Here is a 12,093-nt window from a genome sequence, read left to right on the forward strand (position 1 = left end):
TTTTGTGAGTAATATAAAATGCAACTCACACAATAAGTCACCCAATAGATGGTTTAGCAGCACGTCAATCAGCTATCAGGTATCAGGATTCCTGGTAGTATGCTGATGGGTTTGCTGGTTGTTTTTATGTTGTCCTAAGAGGCCACCTAGGCGGATCTTCTGCTCAACGATTTCCTCATCAGCTCTTCGAGCTGGGTTGAGCGACAAGGCAGCCTTTGTCATGAACGTCCTTTTCCTCTACCTTTCTTCTTCGTTTTCAAACTCCTCGCTATCATCACTATCATCAGTCGAGGACTCTTCTGAAGGCATATACAAATTAAGACTTCAGCACAATATCTTGCTTGATTTTATTGCCCTCTTTTATTTAGACACTTTCTGTGAAATAAAAGGAAAAGGCAAAATAACTTCATCATGCTGAATTTCGACCTTTCTGAACTTTACTCACATTTCCCAGCATTTGTAGTGTCTTTGCATGCATTCAAATATATCAAAAACATACGACTTGCTGGCAAAAAAAAAAAGTGGCAGCAAAAGATTTGCAAAGGTTACAAAACAATTTCAAAGATTGGCAGGAAGAAAACCAATAAAGAAACAGATACTCTGAGACTTTCAGTTCAAATGATCTGCAATAGGCAACTGGCACACAGAACTATAAGAGATCTATTACAGAAAGATGTAAGATGGTGTTGGACATGTTCTGGGATGTGATCTTATTCTGAACACCAATGCATGTCCATTGTATGTTGCCATACAGCCAGAGTGGCGGGAAATTCGTGCACTGTTTCATTATAAAAAAAAAGTGACTGAATTTTTTTCTAGTTTCCCTACCTTTGCTTTTCAAATCCAGTGTAACGTTCTGGGCAAGTATCGGTCACTTTTCCTTCCATTATTTAAAAGTAGAAACTAATCACGAAGTGATAATTCCTTCAATCGCTATAAACCTACACTGGGCGAAAAGGACGACTTACCGTGTATAAAGCATAGTGGCTTGGTTGTGAACTCTCAGATGAAAAGTGAATGAAAAAGACTAATAATTTTTAGATTGGCTTTAGAGTTAAGTGAACCCAATAGAATACTACTAATGTCTAATGAGTTCTCGTAAAATTAAGGAGAAGTATCCTTAGCTTGTGCTTTCAGGAGTTTGTTTAAAGTACATACAGGTAATTTGTTGGAGATCTTGTTTGAAGTTTGTTCTTTCTTGGTTTCCGTATTTTCCCGATTCTTGTTCCAAGCCAAGCTGGCTTGTTTCAATGAGAAAAAATCAAAATGTGAATGATCTCGTTCTCAGAGATAAAGCGGAATAAAGTACATCAATAAAACTTTTTTTGACCTTGAACTGACAAAGTTTCTTAACAATCTGTCGCTGGCTTTTGACAGTTGACTCTGAAATAGCTCTTTTTCCCTTTCCGTTCGCTTTTAAAACTCGTGCGATTCAAGAAAAATTCATTGTCTAAGTGGTGAATTCCACAGTAAATTTCACTTGAAAAATCGATATTGCACTCACAGCTTCGTGATTCATGCGATATCGGTTTTTCGCGTGAAATTTATTGTGGAATTCACTAGTTAGGCAATAAAATTTTCTATAGAAGAAAGCGAAGAAAATAATTTAATTAAGCATAGTTAATCGCATAGTTAAAAATTACGCTTCGGTCTTCAGGTGGGCAGAAAATATGAACAAATGTTTAAAACCATTTTTTAACCAATTTTTCCCAATTTCTACCAATTTCTGGGATAATGGACTTAAACAATTTTTTTGATTTGTCGTTCCATAACAATGGCGTCCGACAGGAAGTCCGTAAGTAATATGACGAAGTACCACATCGTCCTAAAACAACTTCCTCCTTTTCCTTCCAGTGCTGTTTTTCTTTTCTACCTTCGCTGTTGTCCCCTAATTTAAAGCACCTCAGAAATATATAAATGATAAAAATAATAAAACGACCGGGATTTGAATTTGGCCAGCCGCCGTTTTGGGACCCGAATTTTCACACGTTGCTCAAACTGATTACTGTTGCTGTTGCAAAAGTACCATGTGAAAATATTACATCAGTCTCTTTGGGGAGAAATCCGTGGAAGAAAGTATTGCCGAAGCCATTTAGAAGTACGGAAACATAAAAATGTCGTAGAGAGGACATTGGTGTCGTTTCCACAAAAAGTTGTCGAGGTCACTGGCACGATGGTATTCTGAACGATGGAATGCACGCTGAAACGCTAAAAGTACACTAACCGAAAGTGCCAGACGTTTCATCTTTCACTCGCTCTTATCACAGGCCAATGAACATCTTCTCCTTGAAAATAAACCAGTTTCTTTTATGGTAACAGGGTTTTTGTAGACAAAACACACCTAGTTTAAAGAGATGAATCACCACTGACACTCATTCCTTTTTAAGTATTGGAAAGGACAAGATCTCGAGTAAATTCGTAACTAGCAGCTACAAGTAACGTTCTCACAGTTTTCGAGCAGTCCTCCTTTTCAAAACTCATTTTCTCGAACAATTTTAACACGCCGTTTTGAGTCAATCATTTATTTCCAACTGTTTTCCGTTTAAGCTCAAGCATGCGCAATAAGACGGGAGCCCCACTTTTTACTGGGTTTTACTGGGGTACAAAGTGAGCTGTATTTCTAACATTTTTCCAAGTGTGCTGTTATGTACAACACTGACATCAAATGAACAATTCTCTGGTAACTCAGTATGGGTTCAACAAAGACAGAGAAGGAATCCATAAAGTGGATCTGTTATCTCAGTTCTCTCACTATTTGTATTTACCTGTTCTCAACTCTGCACATTCTTCTGGTAACAATTGGAAATTTCACTAATTCACTGGCGTCGAAAGTCATTGTAACGGGAATGGCGTTTTAGTGGATCTTTAAACAAAATATACCCTCATGGAGCTCAAGAATGGATCGTCAGTTGGATGAACAAGACAGCGCTGAAAAATAAATATCTGGGCCCGGTTGTTCGAAAGCCGATTAACGCTAATCCGCGATTAAAAATTGAAGAAGGAATTTACTTCTCTACTCCTAAATGTTGTTTAACGCTGATATTCGGCAAAACTTTGCAGTAGAAGAAGTCAATCTTGAAAAACAAAAATAAACAAAAGAAACTCTCACCAAAAGGTTGAAATCATGAGAAACTTTACTCTAATCTAGGATTAACTTAATCGGCTTTCGAACAACCGGGCCCTGGATTTTAAGCGACGAGTAATGGTCTTCGACAACAATTTCATTTTTCGCCTTTGGATATCAAGTGAGCTTTGTTTCTAATATTTTACTAACCTGGTATTGTATAAAACACTGAAATCAAATAGCAGTTTTTTTATGGATTTAATAAACATTGACGGAATCGAACGCCTTGAATGTATCACAGTGTTTACTCAAGTCGCATCTTAGTTGTCTGGCAATTTACATTTACCTTTACATTTACCGGTATTTTGTCCTCAACTCTGCAAAGGTGTAAAAAATTTGGAAATGTGACAGTGAAGATTTATTTGAATGAAAGTCGTTGTCTTTTTTGTGCTTCATTATTTACGGTCAAGGTTTCGAGTCGAAATGGGCTTGATTTGAACTGTGAAAATTTATTTAATTGCATCTCTTGTTTGCACGCACGCAATTGAAATAGGAAGGTTTTTTTTGCCTCTAATAGTAAATATGTTGTTTGTTTCAATTAATTTTCGCTGGAAAAGGATTTTGCCGAGATCCTTCCAGCCTTTGTGAACTTTAATATCATGTTGTGTAATTTTCGAGCTTAACAAATTTGCATACCTGGGTTGAAATGTGATACGCGAGGATATAGGTCTGTTGGAAGCGTGCTTGACTTTGCTGGTGCTGATGAATAATAAAGTAGCTGCTATTTCCAAAACGATGAATTTACCTGGTGATAAATAACCTCATCTTGGAGAGTAAATTTTTGACTTTGCAGAAACAACGGTCAAACTCAAGAGTTACGCGATGGTGATCTTTTGTTTGAATTTGCACATTTCTTGTCAAACTTTATAACACTTGAAAGAAAAAGAAAACTAACCAAAACAAAACCTTGTATCTTGCCATCATTTGACACAGATGCTTCACTGTTTGGTGAGTAAACATGACGCGGTAACTTAATCACGGCGCCCGCTGAATTCCGGCGATGTAGCTTTCGATTTTGCGATTTCTTTGTGCAACCAAAAGTACAATAACAAAATTGAACGTAGCAAAAATCTACCAAAATGTTTGTCGTTGATCGTAAGTTTTTATATTCGGGGTTCAAAATTAATGTTGTTTTCATGTCGTAAATGTTGTTGCTGATGACAAAATATTTTATTCTCGATCGACCATCCTGAAAACTTCCTTCTGCTGTTCCTAAAAACTGTGTATCAATATTTATTCACTTTTGCTTCAATATTTGTTTTGCATAAGGCAAGCTAACAAAATCTGTACCTTGCTTAGTTTGCAATTTTGGGCGTTAAAATAGAATTTCGGGTCCTTTGCTTCTGTTGCGAAGTGGAAGATTTTTTAGTTCACCCATCCAGATACTAAACCCACCGGACATAGGAGTTAACTGCAATGAAAATACAAATCTGAGCAGACTCTCGGAGTGCACGCTTAAAGTTGTGGTAAAAGAAGTTGTGAGGGAACTTGGAAATTATCAACATGTCAGCGTAGAAGCCTGACAATAAAGGCCTGAAAATAAAAGGGAGTCTCTCGACTCCCCTTTATTTTCTTCAATCTTTCTGGGTTTGGTACTTTGCGAGTAACCACATGTCTTCTCAGGGGGCTATTTACCTAAGACTTTTACCATGACACAACAATGATATACAATACCAAAACAATATCGTGTACTATTAAAAGTAAAGTAGTCTGCTTACGAGCCAGAAGGCCCAATCAAGCCGGGATGTATCTCCGGTTTCATTAGCATGAAGCGACCAGGAGTATTCGCTACTCCCCCCTGGATGGGATGCTAGTCCATCGCAGGGTTATCCCCAGCAATTCGCCGGTACCCATTTATACACCTGGGTGGAGAAAGGCACCGTGAGAGTAAAGTGTCTTGCCCAAGAACACAACACAATGTCCCCAGCCAGGACCTGAACCCGGACCACTCGATCCGGAGTCAAGCACTCCAGCTATGAGGCCACCTTGCCTCCTATCGTGCACTATTAGAGCTACACATTGAACTTGAATATCCTGGAAGACAAAACGCAGCTCAGTTGACACCAGGCCACTTTGGAAAATACCATAATACTCTTTGTTTGTCCCCCCAAATTTTGCATGAGCATTGTTTTTGCTTTCTCTTGGGACCATTGTAAGTCCCAAGAGAAACTGGAAACAATGCTAATGCACAATTTGGGGGACAGACAAAGATTATGATGATATTTTCCAAAGTGGCCTGTATGGAATAAAGTGCTGTGTTACTGCACTACCACACGTACGCGATGCGTACCTAGTTTTTCTTAAGATGACAGGTTTTTTTTCTTTCTGACAGAATATTTATGATTAATAGGCTGGTAGCCAAGTTTTTAACCTCGGAAAAAGATCTGTTTCGTCGTATCTACGTGTGAGGCAAAGGGCCTCTGCTGGCACGACTTCTGGGTGACCCCTTAAATGGTCTTAATGACCCCCGACTTGAAAAATTTGACTGGAACACTGCAGTTCAATACCACCCAACTCAGTCCCTTCTGTTTTTGAGTAACACCTACCACAGGCAAAACCAGTGTACGTTCATCGAGCGTCTAGATCTGGGAAAATGGAGTCCATTATCCCATAGTCTCTCCGGACCCTCACCCGCAGACCAAGTCGCCCGAGGACTCTGGGTACGAGATTACGTCGAGTGTTGTTTTGAGTGGCAGGGTATTCTGCAGTTAAAGCCAAAGGGATTTTTCATTCGACGGTGTGTTTTTTTCTTTCGCGCGCTGTTTACTGCTGTTGCATGGCAATTCTAACAAACCTCTGCAAACACAAACGTGGGACAAAGCCGCAGCTTGACTCATTGTATAAAAAATATACATCGTTACAATCTAAAACCATTAATATTTAAGCACTCTATACTTTTCATACATACCTTCAAAAATACTACACAACTTTTGAAGACCTTTCTTGTAAACCAATCGCTCACAAATGCTATATCGCTTCCTTCAAACTGTTCCATCTCGTCCAAATACGTGCTTATAGGTGTTAGTGACTTCGGCGCCCGAAAAAGAAAATTCTTTGAAACCTGACACTTTCGGTACAATTTTCCCTACTCCACCAAGCCAAAGGTCAAATTCCCCACCCCCAGTAAGGCCTTACCCGGCAAATTCCCTACTTCCCGAGCACAGAAAAAGTCACATGCCCGGGTTTGCCAGGGAAGGAAAAGGGGGTGGGGTGTGCTGAGGTTTCCATTTGATCTGCGCATAACGAGAATATTTATAGTCAACACTAACCTCACCTTCTGGATGTTCTTTTCTACCTGCCGTTCCAAAATTGCTTGAAATTATTTCCCTGATATTTTTCCCATAATTTTAACAGTGGTTTTGCCGTAAAAAATCATTTCGAGCAGTCCGTTAAAATGAAAGAAATTTCGCAAATACACGGCACAAAGGCTCCTTCGCGAGGCAGCCCTTACTTTACAAACTGTGAAGCAGTTGTATACGATCTGATAAAGTTTCCAGGCTGAAACGTAATAGATGATTAAAATATCACACACCTATGTGCCTGGTCACTACACAAAGATTAGTTAGACTTTCTTGATGAGTGACTCGCACATTGATTTTAAATAAAATGTCACTAGTAATTGATAACCCTTTAGGTCTACAATTAAATCACATTAGGACCTTATTCTTCAAAGATTAACACCAAATACCATTCAACTCCGTGTGTCTTGTTGTTGTTTTTTGTAGACAAAAAGCACGTAGTTTAAAGAGATGAATCACCACTGACACTCATTCCTTTTTAAGTATTGGAAGGACAGGATCTCGAGTAAATTCGTAACTAGCAGCTACAACTAACGTTCTCACAGTTCTCGAGCAGTCCTCCTTTTCAAAAACTCATATACTTGGGAACAAGATGCAGAAACACTTCGATTTCAACTTAAAAAACCTAATTAGGATTAAGAAAACCCTTGATAGGAAAATGCAAGGAATGAAACCGGAAAAAAGGTTAAATTGCGATACATTGCATTGTTCTTGCTTAATTAGAACTGTGTAATGTTGCATAGGATACTGTTATTAAATGGTAGTGTTGAGATAAGTGATGGTGCTATGTACACTATGCTTTGCAGAAGATTACTTGTACAATGCTTACTATTCTTACAACGGCTGTAAGTATAATGATCCCCAAAAAAGTTTTAAGATATCACTTAGCTTCGTACCTGATCGCTTCGCATGCATATATTTGTTTGACTTAAATTTGTTAATAAGTGACTCGCTTGCCTGTTTAAAAAAAAATCAATAGTAATTGAGAACCCCTTCAAATCTAAAATAAATTGCAGTAGGAGATTAACACTAAATGCAGTTCAACTCCATCTCTCTTGTTGTTTTTGCCCGAACCCCTACAATAAATTAAAAGCCGCTTTTTTGTAATGGAGAAGCACACAGTTTGAAAGGATGGATCACCACTGACACACTCATTCCTTTTTAAGTATTGGAAATGACAAGAACTCGACTAGTAAATTCGTAACTACTACGTACAAGTAACGCTTTCATAGTTTTGAAACAGTCTTTCTTTTCAATAACTCCTATAACATCATCAAAATTGATTCATTTTGAATAATATGCAAGAACACTTCGATTTGGACATAAAAAACCTTTAAAAGATACTATTTAGATAAGTAATGGTGCGACGTAAACTACGCTTTATTCTTTTTATGTAGCTGGATTTATAACAATAACATAAATCAACTCCAAATAAATCTTTTAAAATATTACTTAGCTTTGTGCCTATTCGCTTTAAAGAGATTTGTTTGACCTTCTTAATCAGTGGCTTTTATAGTTGTTTTAAATAAAATGTTAATAGTACTTAATAACCTCTTTAGTTCTACAATAAATTTTCATTTGGACCTTATTTTTCAAAGATCAACACTGAATGCCATTCAGGCCCATCTTTCTTGTTGTTTTTGCATAACCTCTTATTTTTAATTACAGGCCGCTTTTTTGTAGAGCAGAACCACATAGTTTAAAATAATGGATCACCAATGACACACTTAGTAGTTTATAAGTATTGGAAATGACATGATCTCGAGTAAATTCGGAACTAGTGGATGCAAGTAACTTTTCATAGTTTTCAAACACTCCTCCTTTTCAACAACTTATAAAACATCATCAAAATTGATTAATTGGGAATGATATGGGAGAACACTTTGCTTTGGAAATAAAAAAACCTTTACTCTCTTGTCTAATAATTAGGATCGAGAAAAACCTTAGTAGAAAAATGCTTGGAATGAAGCCCGATTAAGGGCTGAATTCGGATTAATTGCATCTTTCTTGCTTAATCAGAAGTGTGTAATATTGCTTGGGATTTTTTAAAAGGTCCTATTGAGATAACTGATGGTGCTACGTCAACTATGCTTGGCGGAATATTACTTGTGCAATGCTTGTTATTCTTGTTTTTTAGGTGAATTTATAACAATAACATAAGTCGACTCCCAGAAAAGGTTTTCGCAGGGCTTACAAGTCTACAACGGCTGTAAGGAAAATGCCCTAAACAAACCTTTTTAAATATCACCCAGCTTTGTGCCTGGTCGCATGACAGAGACTTTTTTGACTTTGTTAATAAGTGGATTTTATACTCGTTACTGGGTTGCCAAACCCAGTCAAAATCTGCGTTGCATTTCGTCGCTTTGTTTTTTTCCGTGTCGGGAAACGTCTTGCCTGTCACTCCCCTGCTAAGTGGTGTCTTTGTGCATAGAGTCTTCTATGCGTAATTTGTTACGTTTGAGGGGGCTGGGGTAATGCGTAAATTTCTCTGGTGCACACAGGAGGACATTTAATTAACCTGCAATGGCGTCGAAATTCATTGTAACACGCTGGCGTTTTAGTGGATCTTTAAACAAAATATACCCTCATGGAGCTCAAGAATGGAACGTCAGTTGATAAAATGTCAAGACAGGGGTTGAAAAGTAAATATCTGGAATCTTTAAAAGCAACAAGTAGTGGTCTTCGACAACAATTTCATTTTTCGCCGTTGGATATCAAGTGAGCTTTTTTTCTATACATTTTACTAACTTGGTATTATATGCAACACCGAAATCAAATGGCATTTTTTAAATGGATTTAACAAACACTGAAGGAATCGAACGCCTTGAATGCATCACAGTGTTTACTAAAGTCGCATCTAAGTTGTCTGGCAATTTACATATATTTTGTATTCAGCTCTGCAAAGAAAAAAAAAAATTGGAAATGTGACAGTGAAGAATTATTTGAATGAAAGCTTTTTGTCTCTTTTGTTCTTCATCATTTACGGTTAAGGTTCTTTCGAAGAGAGTTTGATGTGAACTGTCAGAAATGTAATTAATTGCATATGCTCTTTGACACCGGTGGTGTGTTTGTTTGCACGCACGGAATTGAAATAGGAAGGGTTTTTTGCCTCTAATAGCAAATATGTTGTTTGTTTCAATAAATTTTTCGCTGGAAAAGGTTTTTGTAAAATTTCCAGCTCGTCTTTGTGAATTTTAATATCATGTTGCGTACTTTTCGAGCGTAACAAATTTGCATACGTGCGTTGAAATGTGATACGGGAGGATTTTTGTGGCAGTTCTCTGTATTAAAGCAGGAGGGGTTCACGAAAATAAACAGATCTGTTGGAAGCGTGCTTGAGTTTCAACAAATTGAGCCCCCAAATCACCAAGAAATTGTGACTCTGATGAATGATAAACTAGCTGCTGTTTCCAAAACGATGGAATTACCTGATGATAAATAACCTCATCTTGGGGAGTAAATTTTGACTTTGCAGGAACAATGGTCAACCTCAAGAGATCTTTGTCTTGAATTCGCACATTCCTTGTCAAACTTTATAACGCTTGAAAGAAAGAAGAAAACGAACAAGAACAGACCAGAAACCTTGTATCTTGCCATCATTTGACACAGATGCTTCACTGTTTCGCGAGTAAACACGCCGTGGTAACTTCATCACGGCGTTAGCTCAATTGGATGTCACTTTCGACTTTGCGCTTTACTTGTGCAGCCAAAAGTACAACTAGACGCTTGATGAGCGTACACTGGGTTGCCTGTGGTAGGTGTTACTCACAAACAGAAGGGACTGAGTTGGGTAGTATTGAACTGCAGTGTTCCAGTAAACTTTTTCAAGTCGGGGGTCATGAAGACCATTTAACGGGTCACCCAGAAGTCGTGCCAGCAGCAATATTTGGGGGGACAAACAAAGAGTATTATGGTATTTTCCAAAGTGGCCTGGTGTCAACTGAGCTGCGTTTTGTCTTCCAGGATATTCAAGTTCAATGTGTAGCTCTAATAGTGCACGATAGGAGGCAAGGTGGCCTCATGGTTGAAGTGCTCGACTCCGGATCGAGTGGTCTGGGTTCAGGTCCTGGCTGGGTACATTGTGTTGTGTTCTTGGGCAAGACACTTTACTCTCACGGTGCCTTTCTCCACCCAGGTGTATAAATGGGTACCGGCGAATTGCTGGGTATAACCCTGCGATAGACTAGCATCCCATTCATTATCAGCATCACAATTTTTTGCTAATTTTGGGCTCATTTTGTTGAAAGTCAAGCACCCTCCCAGCAGACATGTTGATTTTCGTGAACCCTCCTTGCTTACAGAACAATACCACAAAAATCCTCGCGTATCACATTTCAACCCAGGTCACAGGCGGCCCAGAGTCGGAAGGTAAACAATTATAAGGATTTGTATGGGAATCTCGATAACAGACTGAAAAAGATATTTACCCGCAAAAGTTCTCAATAAAAAAGCCGCACTTTATTGTCGTGGTGAATTTCTCGCTTTTTGTGTGGTTTTTTGCCTGATTGAATGCGATTTAAGTGACTTCTCAAATTCCCGAGTTGTCACTCGTACCTAAATAAAGGAAAGGCTGGAAAGTAATTTCTAGCTTACCTCACATCTCGCCCATAAAATCACACTTCTCCGGCATCAGTCACGCTCAAACTCCGGCGATGGCCACACGGATAAATTTACTTCTCCTTGACCAAGTTTCAAGGTCCAGCGAGTATCCATTGCTGAGAAACAGCGAAAAATATTCAAATTTTCAAACTCCTTCGAGGCTCGCTAACAACGAAGTTTGACACAGCTGGTCAACGGTTCACTGAGCCTCCATACGGTGAGCGCAAACCTACGCAAGTGTACCCATAGTTGGGCAGAGCAAAACAAATCCCAGACTCGTCCCCAACGGAAAGTTCGACCTCGAGCGCGTAACAGCCTTTGTTTCCAATAGCCAATCGTTGCGTGACGGCTTGAATACTTACTAACGTTTTTTTACAGAAGAAAATATGGATGAGGATCAATATGAGGATCCGCTTCAGAAATCAATTCACGACCTCATGTTATGGTAGCTATGGTAAGTATGAAATAAGGGAGCTTATCCAAAGTTCGGAAAGTCAAATTTAGATTGTTCGGAAGTCGTATCGGAAACTCAAGTGCAACTATTCCGATGAGTTTAAAAGATTAACAGTAATCATCGGAATGACTGGTATCTGATTCACGATAGATCAAAATATCGGTCTTGCGATTGGACTGGATCAAACATTCGATTAGCACGATGCACGGAAATTTGAAACATGAACTGCTTTTTTAAGTCTGTGTCACGCGAGATGTAGATCCCATGAAGGCATATATGAAATAAAATGACCGTCTACATGAAAAAAGATGCTTAATTAGTCAGCGTTTCAAGGGGGTTGTGTTTAAAAATTGTTTGAAACTTTGCTGTTTGGATGGAGTTTGAAACGCAGTGGAAGGTATTTATTAGTGTTTGAAACACAATCCTGTTTTTCATCTTTCAACAACTCACATTATCCTGACTGCAGAAGAAATTCATATGAAAAGGTCGCTGCACCTTTTGGACACTTTTCTGTTGAGAGTCCAGGGAAAATGCCATCGATGAAATCATCTGTGCTTTGTTTTTGGGCTTCCAGTTGCGTTGAAATGTTCAAAGTTATTTCTTACACCGGTGCATCA

The sequence above is a fragment of the Montipora capricornis genome, chromosome 10, assembly GCF_036669925.1.
Source record: "Montipora capricornis isolate CH-2021 chromosome 10, ASM3666992v2, whole genome shotgun sequence".
NCBI lineage: Eukaryota > Metazoa > Cnidaria > Anthozoa > Scleractinia > Acroporidae > Montipora > Montipora capricornis.